The sequence below is a fragment of the Humulus lupulus genome, chromosome 3 (assembly GCF_963169125.1).
Source record: "Humulus lupulus chromosome 3, drHumLupu1.1, whole genome shotgun sequence".
NCBI classification, from domain to species: Eukaryota; Viridiplantae; Streptophyta; class Magnoliopsida; order Rosales; family Cannabaceae; genus Humulus; species Humulus lupulus.
In genome coordinates this window covers 170,704,383-170,725,814 of record NC_084795.1, presented here as the reverse complement: position 1 = coordinate 170,725,814, position 21,432 = coordinate 170,704,383, and positions in this window count along the sequence as shown.

Below are 21,432 nucleotides of genomic sequence, written 5' to 3'. Positions count from 1 at the left end.
TTTTCTCTGGGTTTGCCTCTATCCCCCTTGTGTTGACTATGAAGCCTAGAAATTTTCTCGACAAAACCCCAAAAGTGCACTTCTGCGAGTTTAGCTTCATGTCATATCTTCTTAGAATGCCAAAACATTCCTCAAAGTCGGATACATGGTTACTAGCAGTCTTTGATTTGACAAGCATGTAATCAACATATACATCCATGTTTTTCCCAATCTAGTTAACGAACATTTTGTTAATGAACCGTTGGTATGTTTCACTGGCATTCTTTAGCCCGAATGGCATAACTTTGTATCAGTATACGTTATGCTCAGTCATGAAGCTAGTATGCTATTGGTCTATAGGGTTCATCGTAATCTGGTTATATCCAGAATATGCATCCATGAAAAACATGAGCTCGTGACCAGTCGTTGCATCTACCAACTGATCGATTCTAGGTAGTGGGAAACAGTCCTTAGGACAGCCTTGTTGACATCGGAGAAGTCAATGCAAGTTCTCCACTTCCATTGGGTTTTGGGACCATAATAGGGTTAGCAACCCTGGTTGGATATTTTTCTTCCCTGATAAATCTGCATTTAAGTAGGCAAGGTACTTCTTCTTCTAAAGCTTCTGATCAATCTCTCCCCAAAAGCCTCCATTTTGGGGCCTTTGCAGGAACATTGCTTTCCAAATTCAGAGTATGCATTATTACATTCGGACTAATTCCCACCATATCTTCGTGCGACCAGGCGAGGACATCTAGGTTATTTCTCAAGAACTGGACCAGCTCCTTCATCTTATCGGCTCCAAGGTTTTTCCCAACCTTTACAACACTTGAAGGTGCCTCTGGGTTGATATTGATTTCCATAAGCTCCTCCAATGCTTAGAGCTCAAAATTGTCTTCGCTTAATATCGGATTAATGTCCTCATGTTGGGCAACCTCATTATCTCTTTCTTGAAGTTCTTCCGCCCCACAGGTAACTTCCATTACCTGGGGTTCCTCTCCTCCTTCAACTATGACCATTGCTTGCTGTCCGAATTGTGAATTTACCCTCATGGAAATGCTATAGCATTCTCTGGCAGCGAACTAGTCTCCTCTCATAGTACGGATACCTAAAGTTGAGGGAAAATTCATTGCCAAGTGTCGAATCGAGGTGATGGCATCAAAAGTCATCAGCGTCGGTCATCCCAAAATCGCATTGTAGGTGGCTGAACAATCAATTAAGACGAACTTGAGTATTTTAGAAATAGCTCGCGTATCATCCCCTATAGTAACTACTAGTGTGATCGTCCATATGGTTGTTGTTCCAACACCTGAGAATCCATGCAAGGTCATTAAGGTCGCCTTAAGATTGGTTACGGAAAATCCCATCTTTTCCAGGGTGGACCAGAGTAGCATATTTACTGAGCTCCAATTATCAACCAGTATCCTTCATATCCTTCGATTGGCGAGCTGAACGGTTATCACCAGTGGATCATTATGCAAGAACTGAACATGGCTAGTGTCCTCTTCCGTGAAAATGATTGGTTGTTTCTCCAACCATTGTTGTTTTGATAAATATTGCTCTGGGATGAATTCAGCACTGTTGTGGGTTTTCAGCTCCTGTATGTACCTTTTTTGGGCCCCATTTCTTGTGCCTGCCAAATGGGGTCCTCCGGCGATAGTTTTTATATCCCCATCCTACTATTGGAGAGGTATGGTCTTGGTTCCCCTGGTCTGTGCGTGCACGGGGTTGGTCGTTCAAATTATTCGGGGCTGGATCAGTATTTTTCCCGGTTTGCTGATTGGGAACTACTCGGTTCCGGGCATACTGGGCTAACGATCCAGCTCGGAAGAGGGTTTCATTCTCATCCTTTAATTTTCGGCAATCATCAGTGTTATTGGCTGATGTCATTGTGATTCCAGAAGAACTTAGAGGGATCTATCTTCTCCCTCTGGTGCCTCAATGGCTCTGGCTTCTACCATGGAAGGCGATTTTAGTTCGCCAGAAAATATGCTCCTGCCTATCAGTCAGGTTAGTATAGTTGGTGTAAATGGGCTTGAACTCTTCTATTCCGGTCGCCCTCACCATCCTCTTCCTCTTATTGTTCCCCACCTAGTTATTCTGGGTAACAAGTTGAATCGTAGTTGCAACATCTGCCACCTCTCCAGCGAGCTGAACAAGGGTCTGGCTGGTTCCTGCGATAGCAAATCGCACCTCCTCCAAATTTATCCATTCTTGAGCTCGAGCTAGGAATTCATCTACACTTTTTAATCCTTTTCGCTGAACTCTTACCATAAATCACCTCCGAATGTGATTCCCGTCCTCATCGCCATGAGCTTGGAGCTATCATCAACATCCCTAGCTCGTGCTGCTGCATTGATGAATCTGCTCAGATATGCTTTCAGGGACTCACCTGGTTGTTTTTTTATGTTGGCCAACGAATCGGCCTCAACACGAGTTTCCTTTGAAGCTCGGAATTGTCTCTTAAATTCGGAACACAATTTTTTTTCCAAGAAGTGATTGAATGTCTTTTATATTTGTTGAACCACAACCTGGCGGGTCCGGTCAAAGTTGCAGAGAACAAGATACATCTCAGGTTGAACCCGACATTGTGGGCCATCATTAGTGTATTGAATGTCCCGAGGTGATTGGATGGGTTTGTGTTTCCATCATATGCAGGCATGGTCGGCATCCTGAAGCCAACAGGATACGGAGCTGCCACGATGTTTGGAGGAAAAGGCTCGAGCTCCCCATCACAATCACAATTATCAACTCTTTCTCTAGATAGGATCCTATTCATCTGCTCCTCTATAAAGGTCAGTCGCGCGAGGGTTGGATCTTTGGTCTCTAGGTTAGTTAAGAGCTGATCACCAGCCCTCATCCTATTGTATGCGTTAGATGGGTTGTTTTCCCTCCAAGCTTGAGCTCGGTTAGGTGGGACGTTCTCATTGTCACGTACGATAGATGGATCTCCCCCATACTGAGTATAAGTCACATCATCATGGCGAGCTGGATACCTCTTTTGTGAGTTCAAATTATCACGCAGGTCAGGATGTGGATCAAAATGAGACTTTGTGCGGAACTCAAATGATTCCTCGGGTCCCTTTTAGATCTGCCTCCATGATGGCTCTCTGTCTAGTAACTTTTGTTAGCGAAACTTACAACCCGCGGTTGAGGTCTAGGTCCTGGATTATTAGTGCGAGATCGTGGCACATTGATGTCCTCTGAGGGAGGAGGATTTCTCCTGCTATCCCCTCGAACTGGAGCATTCCTCTGCAGGCGCGGTGGTATTGGATGTCTAACCGATGATGGTGGGTGTCTTATCAGTGAGGCTATCCTTGTTCCATTGTGGCGCACTAGGTTGGCCCGTCTCAGTTCTATCCCGATCTCCCAGGTCCTCTGTGCTGGAGTCTCTGATCGCAGCACGGATGGATTTGCTGGGGTGTTTTGTCTCCTTGAGTTGGTCACAACTTTCCTTGTTGGGTTGTTGTGAACATTCCTTGGAATCTCTTCAGAAGGCACGGAGTTGGGGGTCGCAATTCTAACCGATCGACTAACATGGGAACGATAGTTCCTATGATGGTTAGCAGGTTGAGTACTCCGCTGATTTCGCTCGGAATGTGCGGAGCTCGGAGTTGCACTCTTGACAGAACGACTGGGATTGGGTCGGTTATTCCTGTGAGACCTATGTGATCCACTTTGCCTCTTTTCGACGTTAACATCGGTTACAAGAGGGGGTAACCAAGCCAGGACCTCCTCGATCTGGTTGTTAGCCCAAGTGAGATGGCTCCATAATTGGACATTTTCCATCTCGATGGCTGTTAGATACCCTAGATTGGGATTTGGTGGGGGTGATGCTGAACTCCCAGTATCGTCTTGGCCCAAATGTTGCTTTCTAGGGCGTTGCTATGCATCTGGGCCTTTTCCAGCGGAAACGGCCGTATGATGCGCCTCTTGATCACCAGGCTGCTCTATTTCATTGTCATGCATAGATCTAGTGACCAACATGATGAATGTTGAGTGAAACTTTGCATAGGGGATTAAGCACAAATGAGCTCTCAACGAAAGCACCAATCTGTTGACGCAGTTTTTCGCCAACAATGGATTAAGAAACTTGATAACAGAGATATTAGTACTCTTGTCTAAACTATAATTAATCAAATGAAAAATTTCTCACACTCACACTTTTACGTGGTTCATTGGTTAAAATCCACCTAGTCCACGAGGAAATATTATTAATCTTTCATAATTTCTACAGAGTTTCTGTGTCTTAAAAAGCAGTCCCTTTTCTTGTCCATTTCCCCTTATATTTATAGTAAGTATTCCTGGACAGTTTTGGGTAACCGCGTGCATAAATATGGTAAATAATCAATCAGGATAATTTCCCATTTACATAAGAATGTGATTGCCTATGGAATTTACATCTTTTATCTTGATCAATAAATGTGTAATGCGGCTTGGGCATTAATGAGCATATAAGGAACCTTCGAGTCTTTTGGGTTCCTTCATTATACATCTTGATCAAGTTTCCACGAGATGAACATTTTCCTCAAACTAGATGTCAAAGAGTGAACAGACTTTGATACGGATCAAGTTCAGAGTACCCAGAAGGCAATCTAGCCATACCATATCTCGATCTTTGTTATTGTCCTGAGAGGCGATCTGGAGATTTTCTGGTTGTCATACTGCCAAGTCTAACTCGAGCTACTCACATTAGAGTTAGCTAGATGCTCTACTTGTACGCTTTCTCCATGTGTTTGTCTGCCAACTATACCCCCGTGCTGAATGATTAAGTTCATGCTTATTTTGGGGTACAACATTGTTATCCAGATTTCCGGATAGCGTTTAGATTGATGTCCTCGGGGAAGCAGAATTATCGATGTCTTTCACGGTAGGTGACCAGAGCTCGCGGATGGACAGAAAGGCTTCGCCTCTCCTGTTTAGTGTCCGGATTACTCTTCCAAGCAAACACGACACGGAAACCCGTCAACCCTCTCGGACTCCCGAAGGAGTATCCTTCGGGGAAGCTCCTTCCAGGAGAAGCTCTTCGAGTGTTCTTCGCGGAAACGGTTCCGTGCCTCGCACGGAACAACACCAAGCGGTCGAGTCATGGAGGAGGCATATTTGGAATGATATCCACCTGACACAGGATCCCGCCTGACACGCCCAACAGGTCAAAGGCGCACACATCCCAGCACGCCTAAGGGTACCTTTTCGCCTACTGTTCCGCTGACAACTTGGAAAAGACGGCTGACTTTGTGTGTTCCCCATACTTTCATGTAAATATACCCACATAGAGTTTTGTAGCCATGCTACTACAGTAATTGTATTCCCTATTTATGGCTGGAGTAATTAAGACTCATGTACGTAGAGAAAAACCCTAATCCAAAACCCTAGCTATAAAGACCCCTTCATTTTACAAGAAGGGGGACGGCCAAGAGATCACATAGCAAAAACTCTACAAAAATCTCTCTAGCTTGATCTTCTTCAAGAGAACCCGAGAGAAACACTGTGAGTGTGTGAAGTTCTTGTACACCAGCCATCTTACTGTAGTCCTTTCCAAGTATAATAACATCGACTCGTGGACTAGGGCTTGTTAACGCCTGAACCACGTAAAAACACTGTTTGTTTAGTTATATTTCAGCACTTTTACAGTTCTTATCTTTTTATTATTCTGTTTGTATTCGTTTCCGAAAAACTCGGTAAACATTTTGGTGCTTTCATTGAGAGCTGTAGGAAGTTGTTGGTCAGCTCTTTTTCTGTGTACGTTTTTTGTATTCACTTCGTGCTGAAGAGATGGTGACTACGAGAAAATCCGCGGTTGACAAAAATTCTAGGGTCAACCCCGATACTGTGATGGAAGATGCGGTGCAAAACGAACCCTTGGACTACCAAGGTGAAGACCCGACATCCCGCCAGGATCGGGTCAGTACTGAAGATACGACATACTTAGAAGACGAAGAAGAGTATGTCCAAGACGGTTATTACAAGGACGGCTGCTACTATGAGAAGGACCCAGAACTGGTCCAAGTAGCCGAAGAACTGGAGGTCACCAAAGCCAAGCTTGCTGAGCAGGAGCGCCTCTCCGAAAAAATGCAGCGCATGATGGAGCGCCTCCAAAGCAAGTTCGGAGACCTAGGCGACTCGGACGAGGACGCCTCTGTTTTAGGTGGTGCTGATGCCGCTATGCCGGATCCAGCCGCTGCTGGACCATCCAAAGCCGCCCCTAACAAGGGCAAAGAAAAAGTTGGAGAGCCTGTACGCGCTGACGCCCTTGCACCTCCTAAAGGCGTGAATCACCAGGCCGACTGCCCCCCCCCCCCCCGCGCGCAGAAGGTCTCTGGCGCTCCTAAGCCCAGACGTCCTTCAGCCCCAAGGGGCACTCTGTGCCTAAAGGGCCCAGTGCTAAGGCACCCAGGCCTAGGGGAAGGAACAACCGCCCCAGTGATTCCGTCAACCAGGACGGTCGGGCTGCGAACTCGCACTCTGAAGATAGCTGGTCCACGGTGGACCTAAGAAGAAAGTTGGAGGCCAAGTATGAAAAGGCCAAAGGAGAAAAGGCCCGGCCTCGCGGAGCTGACCTCCGAAATCATATCAATGACAAGCTCCGGGGACGTGACCTCCCAGAGAGTGATACGAAGAGGCTCGAGGAACAGATTGCTGCCTTGACCAAGCTGGTCCGGAAGCAAAGTGGGGCCCTGTCAGATTCTGAGGAGGAAGACCCGGAACCATGTATTCGGAGGATCGCGGAAACGTCCCTCCCGGATAACTTCAAAATGCCTCACATAGAATTATATGATGGGAGGACAGACCCGCGTACCCACCTAGCTAAATACAACAAAATGATGCAAGTGGCGCGTGTCAGTGAGGACGCCAAATGCATGTGCTTCTCACTCACCCTTACCAAGTCCGCGGAGGACTGGTGGAAAATATTAGCTCCCGGATCAATCCACAGTTGGAAGGAGCTACAGTCCGCGTTTAGGAGGCAGTTCATTGCTGCCCGCGACCACGACATGGAAGTTGGTTCCTTAACCAACATCAAGCAGCAGCCCAATGAGAACCTCAAAGCTTTCATTCAGAGAATGATGGAAGCTGCTGCAAAGACCAAGGTCAGCGATGACATGAAGCTGATCGCCCTTCAATCGGGCCTTACTGTCGGCTCCCTGCTATGGGGGGAAATGCAAAGGAGACGGGCAGAAACGCTGTCCGAATTCATGTCAAAATCTCAGGGAATCATCAACCTTGAGGATGCCTACCAGCAGGCCTTTGGAGTTCCCCCGGCTCCAACGCCTTCCGTGACTGCGCCGAGCTTTGCTTCGCAAGCTCCCGCACCAGCCCTCACGCTTCCAGGAGCCCAATTCACTCCAAGTGTGTATGGGCCTTCCGCGTCTGCTCGGACGCCGAGTCAAACCCATTTCTCTGAGTACGGAGCTGTACAAACCGGATGTAGTATCGCTCCTGGCATGCCGCAGCCGCAAGCGGAAGCCCCAGAACGAAATTTGAGCCAATCGCGGAGCAAACGAAGCGGAAGAAACTCCAACCGGGGAGACCATTCAAAGAAGCCCCGGAAGGACTATGAGCCCAAGTTCACGGAATATACCAGTTTGATAGACTCGCGAGAGAATGTCTATCGGGCGACCTGTAATATGGTCAACTACAGGAAGCCCCCGAAAGTGTCTCACGGAGGAAGGCGTCCGCGAGACTCCAATAAAAGGTGTGAGTTCCGCGGAGACGTGGGGCACACCACGAACGAGTGCCTTCAGCTGAAGGATGAGATCGAGTCCCTGGCAAGAGCGGGACACCTCGGTCAGTGGGTAAGGATACCCATTATCTATCTCGGACAGGGGGTAGTTCACGGAGCGGCATATTCCCCGGGACAGAGGGGGACCGCTAGCGCTCCTGGAGCCGGTCACCCCCAAGCTCCCGGGTCTCAGTTCCCAGCGCTTCCTGCTCCAGCCGCTCCGGCACCCATTGCCTTGTTGGCTCCAGGGCCTGGCAACCCATATCCGCCCGGCCTTGCTCCGCCACCCGTTGACGGACACGTAGCCACCATTTCCGGAGGACCGCACCTTGCCGGAAGCACCCGCAACTCCCAGAAGAGGTACTTGAGGGAGTTAGAACACACCGGGGAGATGTGCGCCTTGGTTCAATCACCTGCTCAACGTCCTCGAATGATGGATCTTCCCATCACCTTCACGGAGGACGATGCTCGACATGTGCACTTCCCCCACAACGATCCCCTCGTGGTGGAAGCCCAGATTGCCAATAAGAAGGTCTCACGGATCTTGGTCGATAACGGAAGCTCCGTAAACATCCTCTTCAAAGCGGCCTTCCACGCGATCGGATTAACCGAGACAGACCTGGCCCCATGCCCCATCTAGCTTCAAGGGTTCAATGGGGACGCACTCATGCCATTAGGCAAAATTCAACTTCCAGTCACCCTCAGAGGAGAAAGCAACGCTTGCGCCTTCAAGCATAGCACATTCGTGGTGGTCGACTGCCCCACGGCGTATAATGCCATCTTAGGCCGACCGGTCCTAATCGATTATGGGGCCAATAACCTCGATACGCCACTTATGTTTGAAGTTTCCATGCGACGATGGGCGTATTGGCACCCTCCGAGGAGACCAACGAAGTGCACGGAGCTGTTATAACGTCTCCGTCCGATCCGTCTACACGGTCCAGGAGACGTTTGCTGCCATTCCTTTGGCGGAAGAATTACCAGAAACTGGGGGTGCTCAGGAGGCATACTTTGACGAACTCGACCCAAGAGTGGGAATCGAGAAAGCAATAGAGCCGATGGAGGAAGTCGAAGAGGTGATCCTTAACCCGGGAGAACCCACCAAAGTCATTCAGGTGGGGAAAAACCTGCCGTCGGCCATTCGAGATAAGATCGTGGCCACTGTGAAGGATAATCAGGATATCCTGGCATGGTGCCACGCTGATATGATGGGGATTAATCCTAATGTTGTGTGCCACGCACTCAACATAGACCCATCTGCAACTCCAATTCGCCAAAAGAGGAGGCCGTTAGACCCAGTGAGGGCCGGAGCCGTCAAAGCTGAAGTGGACAAGTTGATGTCCATAGGCTTTCTCCAGGAGTCGCACTATCCCGTGTGGTTGGCCAACCCAGTTCTGGTCCCGAAACCCGATGGGTCCTGGAGAATGTGCATTGACTTCACGGACCTAAACAAGGCCTGCCCGAAAGATTGTTTCCCTCTTCCGCGAATCGATCAGATGGTAGACGCTACTTCCGGGTACGAACTCTTATCCTTCATGGATGCGTATTCCGGATACAACCAGATCAAGATGCATGTCGCGGACCAGGAACACACCAGCTTCCTCACGGACAAGGGTGTCTACTGTTACGTGGTCATGCCTTTCGGTTTGAAGAATGCTGGGGCGACGTACCAGCGTCTAGTAAACAGAATGTTCAAGGACCAACTGGGGAGGAACATGGAGGTGTACGTGGATGACATGTTGGTAAAGTCTAAGACCTCCGGGGACCACAGTGACGACCTTGAGGAAGCTTTCGCCGTGATCCGAAAGTACGGGATGAAACTGAATCCAAAGAAATGTACTTTCGGGGTCTCGTCTGGGAAGTTCCTCGGTTTCATTGTCAGCTCCCGCGGAGTGGAAGACAACCCGGAGAAAATAAAGGCGTTCATAGATATGCCTTCCCCCTGGAAACATAAGGATGTCCAGAGCGTTACCGGAAGGATAGCTGCTCTCAGCCGCTTCGTATCCAAGGCCACTGACAAGTGTATCCCCTTCTTCAATGTGTTGCGAGGAAACAAGAAGTTCGAGTGGACCCCCGAATGCGAAGCAGCCTTCCAACACCTCAAAGAACATTTAACCAGAGCTCCCATTCTGTCCAAACCTGTCGAAGGAGAGGCGTTGTTCTTATACTTAGCTGTGACTGAGCACGTAGTGAGTGCCGCTCTCGTCCGGGAAGATGGCCGTATCCAGCTCCCTGTGTATTACGTAAGCAAGAGGTTATTGGACGCCGAGTCTAGATATTCAATGATCGAGAAACTCTCCCTCTGCTTGCTAATTTCTTCACGGAAGCTGAGGCCATATTTCCAGGCGCACACCATCAAAGTACTCACCAACCACCCTCTCCGACAAGTCTTGCAGAAGCCCGAGTCTTCTGGCAGATTGCTTAAGTGGGCCATGGAACTGAGCCAGTTCGACGTCCACTACCAACCACGTGTTTCCATAAAAGGTCAAGCTCTCGCGGACTTTATTGTGGAATGCTCGGGAATGAATGACCTCCCGGAAGATCCTGTCCCGGAACTTCCCACATGGAAGGTCTATGTAGACGGAGCCTCAAATGAAAAAGGAGCTGGAGCAGGGGTCATCCTAATATCTCCCCAAGGGCATCAGCTCCAGAGCGCCATCCGTTTCGCATTCCCAGCATCCAACAACGAGGCAGAAAACGAAGCCATGTTAGCTGGATTACGACTGGCCAGAGAAGTCGGAGCCCAAAAAATCGAAGTATACAGCGACTCCCTACTTGTGGTAAACCAAATATCCGGGGAATACCAGACGAAAGGCGAAAGAATGGCTGCCTACGTGTCTCTCTCCCGCGACCTACTGCAGCATTTCAAAGGCTACCAAATCCGCCAGGTCCCCCGGGACCAGAACTCACTCGCGGACACGCTGGCAAAGCTTGCAACGGACCCGGAGATTGAATAGTATGGCTTAGTCCCCATCGGACACTTAGAAGCCCCCAGTACTGAGACACGAAGGATAAACGCCATCATCGACCATTCCCACTCCTGGATAGGACCCATCCTCAGATTTCTCACCACCGGAGAGCTCCCCACTGATAAAGCTGACGCAAGGAAGCTCCAATATCAAGCTCCCCGATACGTGGTTATGGATGGAAAGCTTTACCGCAGGGGGTTGTCCATACCCTTCCTTAGGTGTGTTGCCGGAACCGAAGTCAGCACCATCATCCATGAGGTTCACGGAGGCTTCTGTGGCGATCATACCTCCGGGCAGAGCCTCTCCAAAAGATCCTTCGACAAGGATACTTCTGGCCCACCATGAAGAAGGATTGTGTGGATTATGTCAGGAAGTGTGAGCAGTGCCAGAGGTACGCCAAGGTTCCGCGAGCGCCGCCTACAGAAATTACCCTAATGACCAGCCCCTGGCCGTTCGCCGTTTGGGGCATTGACCTAGTAGGTTCCCTCCCAACTGGAAAGGGTGGAGTGAAGTATGCCATAGTCGCGGTAGACTACTTCACCAAATGGGCTGAAGCTGAACCTATGAACACGGTCACATCTAAAAAAGCACTGGACTTTGTCATCAAGAATATAGTGTGTCGTTTTGGGCTTCCACGAAAAATTGTGTCCGACAACGGAAAGCAATTTGACAGTGAACACTTCACGAACTTCTGTGCTTCGCATGGAATTATCAAAAGCTTTTCCGCAGTCGCCAGACCCCAGGCTAATGGGCAAGTGGAGGCTGTAAACAAAATATTAAAGACCACGTTGAAGAAAAAACTCCAAGCCTGCAAGGCTCACTGGCCGGAAGAACTTCCGCGAGTACTTTGGGCCTATCGCACAACAGAGAGAACTTCGACGGGGCACACGCCTTATTCCATGACCTTCGGTTGCGAGGCCGTCATCCCAGTAGAAACTATGATCCCCTCTCACAGGCAAGATACCTACGACCCTACCCGGAACCATGCCCTTCTCCAGGAGTCCTTGGACATGATCGAAGAGCTCCGGGAGCAGTCGCAGGTCCAACTAAAAATGTACCAAGGCAAAATAGCCTGACACTTTAACACGAGAGTCAAGAGCCGTACATTCGAAGTTGGGGATCTTGTCCTACGGAGAGTATTTCCTGCTACGCAGGATCCGGGAGTGGGAGTCCTCGAACCCAACTGGGAAGGCCCCTACGAAGTCCAAGAAAAAGTGGGCCATGGGAGGTATCACTTAAAGAGACTCGACGGATCTAAAGTCCCGCGCGCCTGGAACGCGGAGCACCTCCGCCGTTACTACCAGTAGGCCCCGGACCATCCAGTCGGAAGTCCTTGGTGAAATTAGCAAAAGTGAAAAATGTGGAAATAATCCTCCCTGTTGTAAAACTCACGCCTAGCAGGCTAATTTAATGAAACACGGAGAGATTCACTCCGCTTTTACTGCACTTTTTATCCCTGTGTTCAAAGCTGCGTTTAAACAAGTGACCACGCGGTCCGGAGACGTCCGGACCCCACGCTCACTTGGGGGGGTATACATGGCTAAGGCATAGCCATACGCCCCTTGAACAAAACATACACAGAACACCACTTATGTGCTAGCATTGTGTTTGAAATTTTTAAATTGTTTGAAATGTTTAAATTGTTAAGGTTTATTTGTTGCCATGAACATGCTTGCATTACGTGTCATATGTGCATTATGTGCTTATGTGAAAATTTCCATGGAAATGCCTGCCAGTATGTATCATGAAAATTATCTCCTGTGTAGCCCAGCGATGGACAGGACTAGGGGTTGAGGCACGTTCATAGAGCTACGCCAAAACACCCCCAACTCCCTGACAAGTCCTTTGCAGAATACTCCGCGATCGCTGTAGAGCTTTGCTTCGCAAGCTCCAGCTCTGGGTCCCGCAAGGCGAAAGATGGCAAGATCCGCGATCGCTGTAGAGCTTTGCTTCGCAAGCTCCAGCTCCGGGTCCCGCAAGGCAAAAAATGGCAAGATCCGTGATCACTGTAGAGCTCTGCTTCGCAAGCTCCAGCTCCGGGTCCCTCAAGGCGAAAGATGACAAGATCCGCGACCGTTGTAAGCCTTGCTTCGCAGGCTCCAGCTCCGGATCTCACAAAATAATGCATGGCGAGCTCCTCGACCATTGCAAGTTTCAGCTCCAGGAGCAGACATGATCGATCCCCCACTCACAGCAGGCCTTGCTTCGCAAAGCCCCTGCTCCGGGATCACACCTGGTGGGCGTGGCGATTTCCCCGACTGCAACGAGCCTTGCCTCGCAGGGCTCCATGCCAGGTCCTTGAAGTCAGCCACCATGAGGTTCGCAACAACAGTTAGTTTTGCTTCGCAAAGATCTAACCTTAAGTCTAGCGACGCTCACCAAAAGAACTCTCGTTCCAAACCATGGAACGGCTCACCTTAGCAATCCCAGCGAACAGTATAACTACAAGTCCCGGGATTGGCTATTTTCCTTAGGAAAGCTAAAATACGGTGAAAGGAGCCTGGCCGTTGGAACCAGGAAACCTTCATAACCTAGAAACTACGTGGGAAAAGACATCATCCGTTAGAGCTTCAAGTGGGAAGTGCATAGGTTTTGGCCGTTGGAACCAAAACCTCATACGCCCCTACAACAGTTTCTACCGTATAAAAGTCTACCCTAAGCGCAAAGATAAATAAAGAACTCGGCAGAAAAGAAAGGAGAATGCTATAATTATGGCAAATATGTCCGCAATGAAAAACTCAAAATGAAAAATAATTAAAGATAAAACCCCTTCAAGCATTGGGGGTAACTGCAGCTTCCACGACCGCGGCTTTGGGGGCATCGGCTTCAACTGAGGCTGGCGGAGTCGGCTCATTGGAAGGCGGAACTTTGTCGTGAGAAGGTTCAGAGGTCCCCGCCTCTCCGGGATCTCCCACCTCAGGGGCTCCAGCACGTTCGTCAATGTTGTAAGTTTGGACGTACGCCTCTGGGCCTTGATCCCACACGAGTAGCTTCTCCCTCATGGCTTCGGCATCATCTCCCAGATAGCCTAATACCTCCGGGTTCACTTTCCAGAGTTGATGTATGAGGACCACATGCGATATATTAATCGTCCTGTTCAGTATCACCTCAGCATCCTCCTTCTCCTTCAAGCGCTCCGCCTCGGAGGTTGCCAGCTGTGCCTCCGCGACAGTTAGTTGAGCCCTCAATTTTTCCATTTCGGCCTTGGAGGCATCCCGCTCCCCCTTAAGAGAATCAATCTCCTTGCGCTGCTCCTTATTTTGGTTCAGCATGGATTGCTTCTCGGTCACATGCCCCCTAGCAGTGAATTGCAAGGCCCCGATCTCTTTATCCTTCTCGGCGAGCCCCAACTGCAGCATAGACACGAGATCCCTGCTCCTCTTATGGAGTTGCTCCTCCTCGTGCAGCTTACTCTGAAGAGTGGAATATTCCTCTTGCTGCTTAAGGAGGAGATCATTTTTTGATTGCAAGCGAGCTTCCAAGGTATCCTTCTCCACCTTGGCTTGGGACAGCTCTTTCCGGAGCTTGGAGTTTTCGGCCTTCATCCCATCCGACCGCTGTCTAAACTCATTCTCTGCCTTGGCCCGGTACTCTTGATATTTGGCAAGAAATTTCTTGTCCGCCTCTTCCTCAGCCGTGCGTCGGGCCAGATCAATCTTCTCCGAAGCCTCCAAGGCCTGTTGGGTCAGTTTCTGCTTCTCCGCCTCCAAGGCCTGGCGAGCCAGCTGGCTCTCCTCCAGCTGAACCAGAACTGCACCAACCTCCCGGAACGAGCGTTCCGCGATCATAGAGGCCTGCAAGGAAAGACAACAGAATGAGCTAAAGCCGGACCAAAAGACAGATGATCCCAAAAAACAACAACTGACGGCTTACCCCGGACAGTTGCTGCTTCACAGCGTGTGTCAGCAACAGCGGATCCTTACTGCTACTGATGGCCCATTTCTCAGAATTGAGCTCGCACAAGGTCAGGGCCATGTCCTCCATCATCTCAGCTCCGAACGGCGCCAATGCACGTCCGAGCCTAGGCACCAGCCTCTTCTCCAAGGCTGGACCATCCAAAACCGCTCCGGCCGGGTGAAGGGATCTCACCCCCTCCGCCAGCTCAGCTCTCTTCACGGCAGACAAGTTATCTGCCCTTCCCTGAGTAACAGCCTTCTCCGCCTCTAACCGCCTCTTCAAAAAACTATCGGCCCGTCTTACACCCTCCAGGAGGGCAGCGGGGAAACTGGTTGGCTTCCGCGGGAAGTGGAACTTCAGGCCAGGCAGAGGAAGGTTGGTTGTCTGAGAAGAAGGAGACCCCGGAAGGGTGGACCCCCTTTGGGCTGGAGGAGGAGGCAGACGGGGTATTAAGGCCCCGGTCTGTTGCTTTTGCTGCTGCGGCAGCGGAATTATTAGCCCTTGTTGCTGCTGCTGGTTTGGATGTTGTTGTTGCTGCTGCTGTGACGTTGGTGATTGTCTCTGTTGTTCTTGTTGCTGCTGTTGTTGTAGTTGTGGTTGCTGTCGTTGCTGTTGTTGTTGCCTTCGACCAGGAGAAGAGTGTCTAAGGCGTTTCTTCTTAGCGCCCTCAGCATCTTCTCCGGGACGCTTGCTCACCCCAGTTGTCTTCACAGGGAACACAAGCCCTTCCCCGTCGCTGCTGCTACTCGAGACCATCATAGTCTCGGAAGGCCCGTCAGCAGGAGACTTCTCTACCCCCGGAGACGCTTGCACCTCGCCACTTGTCTTCTTGGGGGAGGCAGCTTTACCTCCCCTACCAGCCTTGGTCTTCCGTCCTTTCCCCGTGGACGGGTCTTGGCTGGTGGCAGCCTTCTTAATGAGCAAAGTAACCCTCCCCAACATCTTGGCTTCTGGATACTCTGCAAGAAACGTACAAAGCAAGGTTAACGAACCAACAAGAATTGAGAAAGAAGATAAGCGGAAGACAAGACAATCAACAACATAAAAGCACAAGCAAGCCCGCCAGCAGGGAACAAGAAACAAGAAAAAGAAAAGTTTGAAAGGGACGACCATGCACGAGAAACGTGGATGGCCTTCCCCGAGCAAAACAAAACACCGCTTCCTACTCCAGGAAGCTCCCGTACTCCTTGAAGTCCGGGAATGACATGCTGAGGGAAGAAGGGTCAACCATGATGACACCTTCTGGCAGACTACCGTCACTCAGACACCCGAGGAGCTCATCTACCCTATCGCAATATCTGTCAAAGGGTATCCTACGCGGATCTAGCCTAAGGAAACGGGGATCAAACCCCATCTGAGAGGTCCGGGAAACCTCAGACAGGCTGGGGGTGTGGATCAATCGAAAACTAGTCTTACCTCTCCTGGAGGTACTAGCCCCCGGAGCCCCTTCGTTAGGGTAAGCCGCGGCGTGGCGAGCCTCGATCTCCTCTTCCTCCGGCTGGGGGTCGGGGAACCTCTCCGCCCAACTAGGAGATAAGGTATTTTCGTCCCGGGCTGCTTGGGTGATCACCTTGGACAGCTCCAGGGCAATCTGCTCCCGGGTGTCAGCTGACACCTGACTTTGCCCCCTGCCACTCACTGGCTCGATGTTTTGGAAAGAGGCGAGTAGCCCATACTCCCTCAACGATTCGGAGGTCACAAGTCCCTCCACTTTCAACTCTTCCTCAGAAAGCCCTTCGTAGAACTTGGACCTCATTATCATCTCCGCGCAGCGAGGTGTCCGCGGAACGACTTCTGCAAAATTCAAATACGAGCGTTAGAGATCCTACCAAAAGGCAAATCAAACGCAAAGAAACAAAGTTAAAAAGGAGAGGAAGGAGCACTTACCAGGGATTTTGAAGTCCAAAGATAGGGCTGGCACCCTCTTCAGCGGAAAGCCAGTCGTCAGGAACCAGTACTCCCGGAGGTCTGGAACCCTCGCGGTATGACAGGTGGGGCACATCACGTCCGGGTGCCTTTCCAGCCTGTAAAACCCCACCTTGTCTGAATGACCCCTCATAGGCTGAGACTTCAACCCGTAGAAGTACAGCACCTCCTCCGGGGTAGGAGCTTCCAGTTTCCGGGACTTGCAAAAGATGAACCACCCCGCTAGGAGCTTGTAGCTGGGAGGAATCAACTGGAAGGGGGCAATCCCCGCCTTCACACAGAAATTGGAAAAATAACTCCTTAGGGGCAAGTGCGCCCCACACACTATATGTGCCCAGCTCCAGGCACCAAAGCCCTCGTGACTCTGGCTAGCCGACTCGCCCAGCACCGACAGACGGTGCCACATCAGACCTGGGATGTTCTTCAGGCCTGCCTCGGAGGAATACAGCTCCAGCATGCCATAATTCCTGAAAAGGTTCGGCTTTTGGTCCATCTCCCAGATGGAACTATTGGAAGTCGGTGGACTAGCTGCGACCACTTTCGCCTTTCCTTTCCCCTTTGCACCAGTGACAGGGGAACCCTTCTCCTGGGCAGAATCAGCCTCCCCCACAGCAAGGAGTTGTTCCTTTGAGATGTTCGTCACTGGACAAAAGAAAGAAAGAAGAAAACACTCTAAGCAGTCAGCACCCTTGTCATACCCTAGTGGTATCAAAGGCGTCGGGGAGACCCTCCCCGAAAACTGCTTGGAGAGGCTCCCACCGAGCTTACCGAGGGATTGGCACCATGCCACCCGAAGGGCAGCAAGGAACCAGACTCAGACTCCGAGCCTAAGCCCACCAAAAGAAGTGTTTTTCCAGAGAAAGGCACCCTAAAGGCGTTCATGCTTATGCCCTAAAACAGCAAAACAAGGAACGACTTTCCAAACGCAAATCGCCAAAGCATGCAAAAAAGGCTACTTATCGACTCACATCAATCACATGCCTACCAAAGCCCTATTCACGCATGCACATAAGCGATAATGGCAGAAACCTCTACTCTAACAACTACCAACAACCTAAGGTTTGGGAGGAAAGAGCAAAGTAGAAATACTTACTGATATTCGGGTAGTTGGAGGTTGAAGGAGTAACTGGATCACTGAACAGCACGATCGCGAGAAGTAAAAGCTGCAAAGACGAACGGCGATTCAAACCAAGAACTTCGGCGAATAAACCCACTGCCAAATCAAAAGAAAAGTTTCCAGATCCTTACCAAAAGAAGTGGCAAGTTCGGAGGAACGGAAGCTGGGAAGCCTGAGAGTTCGAAGGTTTGGAAATCTGAAAACCCAAAAGATAGAGAATTTGAAAGCGTAAAGAGGAAGAAGGGTCCTTTCCCTCGTTTTTATAGCAGGGAAGAAGTCGTTTCGAATTCCTCAAATGGACGGTCCCGATCTTCCCATTCCGTGTGCATCAGATCCAACGGCTGGAGATGAAGCGACGATCCTATTTATGACTCCTCGGATGGGAATAAAGTATTTATTTCCCATCATTACACCACCTCGGGCCCGGAGTACCATTAAAAACCGTCAAATCATTACTCAGATGACTGACGCACGCATACTCAACCAGTCGCCTCACGCACACGTCTTGGTCGCAGAACCATTCCCAGCATGACACGTGGTCCTTGCCGCACTTGAGTACTTGAGTTCAAACAGAAGAAATTCCCTTTCTTTTTCATACTAACACTCAGGCGGGAAAAACGAACCCTTCCGGGAACACAGAAGGTGGCCCCTCGCCTAATCTAAGAGACCGAAATACCCGGAGGACTGTACAAGCTCCCGGATCTCTCAAAGCTCCGTGACCTTGGGGGGTAAATGTTATCCAGATTTCCGGATAGCGTTTAGATTGATGTCCTCAGGGAAGCAGAATTATCGATGTCTTTCACGGTAGGTGACCAGAGCTCGCGGATGGACAGAAAGGCTTCGCCTCTCCTGTTTAGTGTCCGGATTACTCTTCCAAGAAAACACGACACGGAAACCCGTCAACCCTCTTGGACTCCCGAAGGAGTATCCTTCGGGGAAGCTCCTTCCAGGAGAAGCTCTTCGAGTGTTCTTCGCAGAAACGGTTCCGTGCCTCGCACGGAACAACACCAAGCGGTCGAGTCATGGAGGAGGCATATTTGGAATGATATCCACCTGACACAAGATCCCGCCTGACACGCCCAACAGGTCAAAGCCGCACACATCCCAGCACGCCTAAGGGTACCTTTTCGCCTACTGTTCCGCTGACAACTTGGAAAAGACGGCTGACTTTGTGTGTTCCCCATACTTTCATGTAAATATACCCACATAGAGTTTTGTAGCCATGCTACTACAGTAATTGTATTCCCTATTTATGGCTGGAGTAATTAAGACTCATGTACGTAGAGAAAAACCCTAATCCAAAACCCTAGCTATAAAGACCCCTTCATTTTACAAGAAGGGGGACGGCCAAGAGATCACATAGCAAAAACTCTACAAAAATCTCTCTAGCTTGATCTTCTTCAAGAGAACCCGAGAGAAACACTGTGAGTGTGTGAAGTTCTTGTACACCAGCCATCTTACTGTAGTCCTTTCCAAGTATAATAACATCGACTCGTGGACTAGGGCTTGTTAACGCCTGAACCACGTAAAAACACTGTTTGTTTAGTTATATTTCAGCACTTTTACAGTTCTTATCTTTTTATTATTCTGTTTGTATTCGTTTCCGAAAAACTCGGTAAACAAACATATTATATTTATTTAATTGATTAATAAGGGTTTTATTTTATTATATAATTATAGAAAATAATACTATTTGAATTTAAAAGGTTTTTTGCTTCGAATTTAAAAATGAAAAAATCCCAAGGCTTGGCAATATATCTAATATTCAGTCATAGGGAATTTTAAGCTATTATTTTAATTATTTAATTAAATTAAATTAATCCTAAAATGTTGCTGTAAATAGGGACTTAAGTCTAGGGTTGTCAAGTAAGTGTGAATATGCAAAAATTTAGACTCAAAAGAGACCTATTGCGACCGCCCATCACTACTCTCTTCTTCTCCGTAATTTTCTCATCTCATGTGTTGAGAATTGCCCACCCTAGTCTACGTGATCAAAGGAAATTGTGGAAGACTTTGTAGTTTGAAGTTCCAGTTCACTCAATTGTTATTACTCTGCGACAGAAAGGAATAAGGGTTAGAGAGAGTGAAGGAAGGAGTCTTAATATCCGCTGCGTAAAAGTAAGATTCTTAAACTCTGTTGTTTGATTTACTTTATGAAATTCATTAAAAACATGTTTCTAGGTTTTTTTTATATGTTAATTTCTTCAATATATGAAATATACATGAAAATATTTATGATCCTGTAAAATAGATTCCCAACATTTTTACCATTTTCTTTCCCCACAAAGAGGACATACATCCTTCTTCTCGTTCTCCATCCAGAAAAATGCACAGTCATGCTTGCACTACTACAAAAAAGGGTTTTTAGGACTAGCATTGCGAGTCCTCTATTTGAGAGCCCTTAAAAACTGGGGTATTTTAGGACTCGCATTGGGAGTCCTAAAACGTTTTATTATTAATTTTTAAAAAAATGAATTGGTGGCCAAAGCTCCCACCGGAGCTCCGGCAACAGCAGCGGCGCCACCACCAGCGACGGTGGTTCGAGAAAACAATGATTGGCTTTCGAAGCCTAAGGCTCGGGGAACGTCGTGGTGGTGGTGGTTCTTCGTGGAACGAAATGTGGTGGCCGGATTGGAGGTAAAAAGTTTCGGACTCCATAGATTCCGACGAACACAAAAAATGAAATCTAGCAACTTCTAACCCGATCCTTGGTTGGGTTTTGCTCGCATGAAAGTGTTGAGTACGATGGTGGTGGTGGCTCGACTCACAACGACCCAAGGTGGTCGGAATCTAGTCAGAAACTTCGGGAAAACCCAAAACCGATCTTCTCTGTTGTCCGTCTTAGGTAGCGCGTGAGGGCTCGAGCTCACGGGGGTCAAAGCTTCGGTGGCCTCTGGAGCTCCCTAGCCGGCGCGTGTTCCAGGTGGCGGCGGGGAAGGCGGCGGTCGAGCTCGGCAAACTTTCAGGCGAGAGAGAGGGAAGGAGAGAGAGGAGAGAGAAAGAAGAGGGGGCTGATAAGTGTGGGTTTGTTTTTTTTTTTTAATTTAGTTATTTATAAAACTTTAATTTTTTTTAGGACACGCATTCGTTTTTAGGACTTGCGTTGCGAGTCCTGAAAGAAATTCTTTAAGGACTCTCAACATGAGTCCTAAAAAGTCCAGGAGATTGGAGGGAATTTGTGATTTTTTAAAATTCAAATTTTTAGGAGACACATAAGTTTTTAGGACTCGCAATGAGTGTCCTAAAAAGTCCAGGAGGTGTTTTTTTAAAAATCAAAATCAAATTTTTTTAGGACACACAGAGATTTTAGGACTCGCAACGCGAGTCCTAAAAAGTCCAGGAGGTGTTTTTTTAAAACCCAAAATCAAACTTTTTTAGGACACACAGAGATTTTAGGACTCGCAACGCGAGTCCTAAAAAGTCCAGAAGTTGTTTTTAGGACTCGCATATTTGTGAGTGTCCTAAAAAAGTGTCCTAAAAGGATGTTTTCGTAGTAGTGTTGCATGAATGAATTGAGTCGTAACATAAACCAAGATTACGCAACTTCCTCTTCGACTCATAGTGAAACTTTGGTAATTTTTTCCCCATAAGAAATAGCTCAATCAATATATCAAAAAGTTGGTTGAAAGAATGATTACTCCACCCTTTTAAGAACTTTGCAATGCATTAGCTTCACCAGCGCATTGATGGTCGATTTCGAGGAACCTGGGTAAAATTCATTGGCCACCTCCTTAAATAGATCATCATACTTCTCATTCTGGGTACTATCACCGATGGGGGTCATTAAAAGATCCACAAGGAGTGCTGGCTGATTCACAATAACT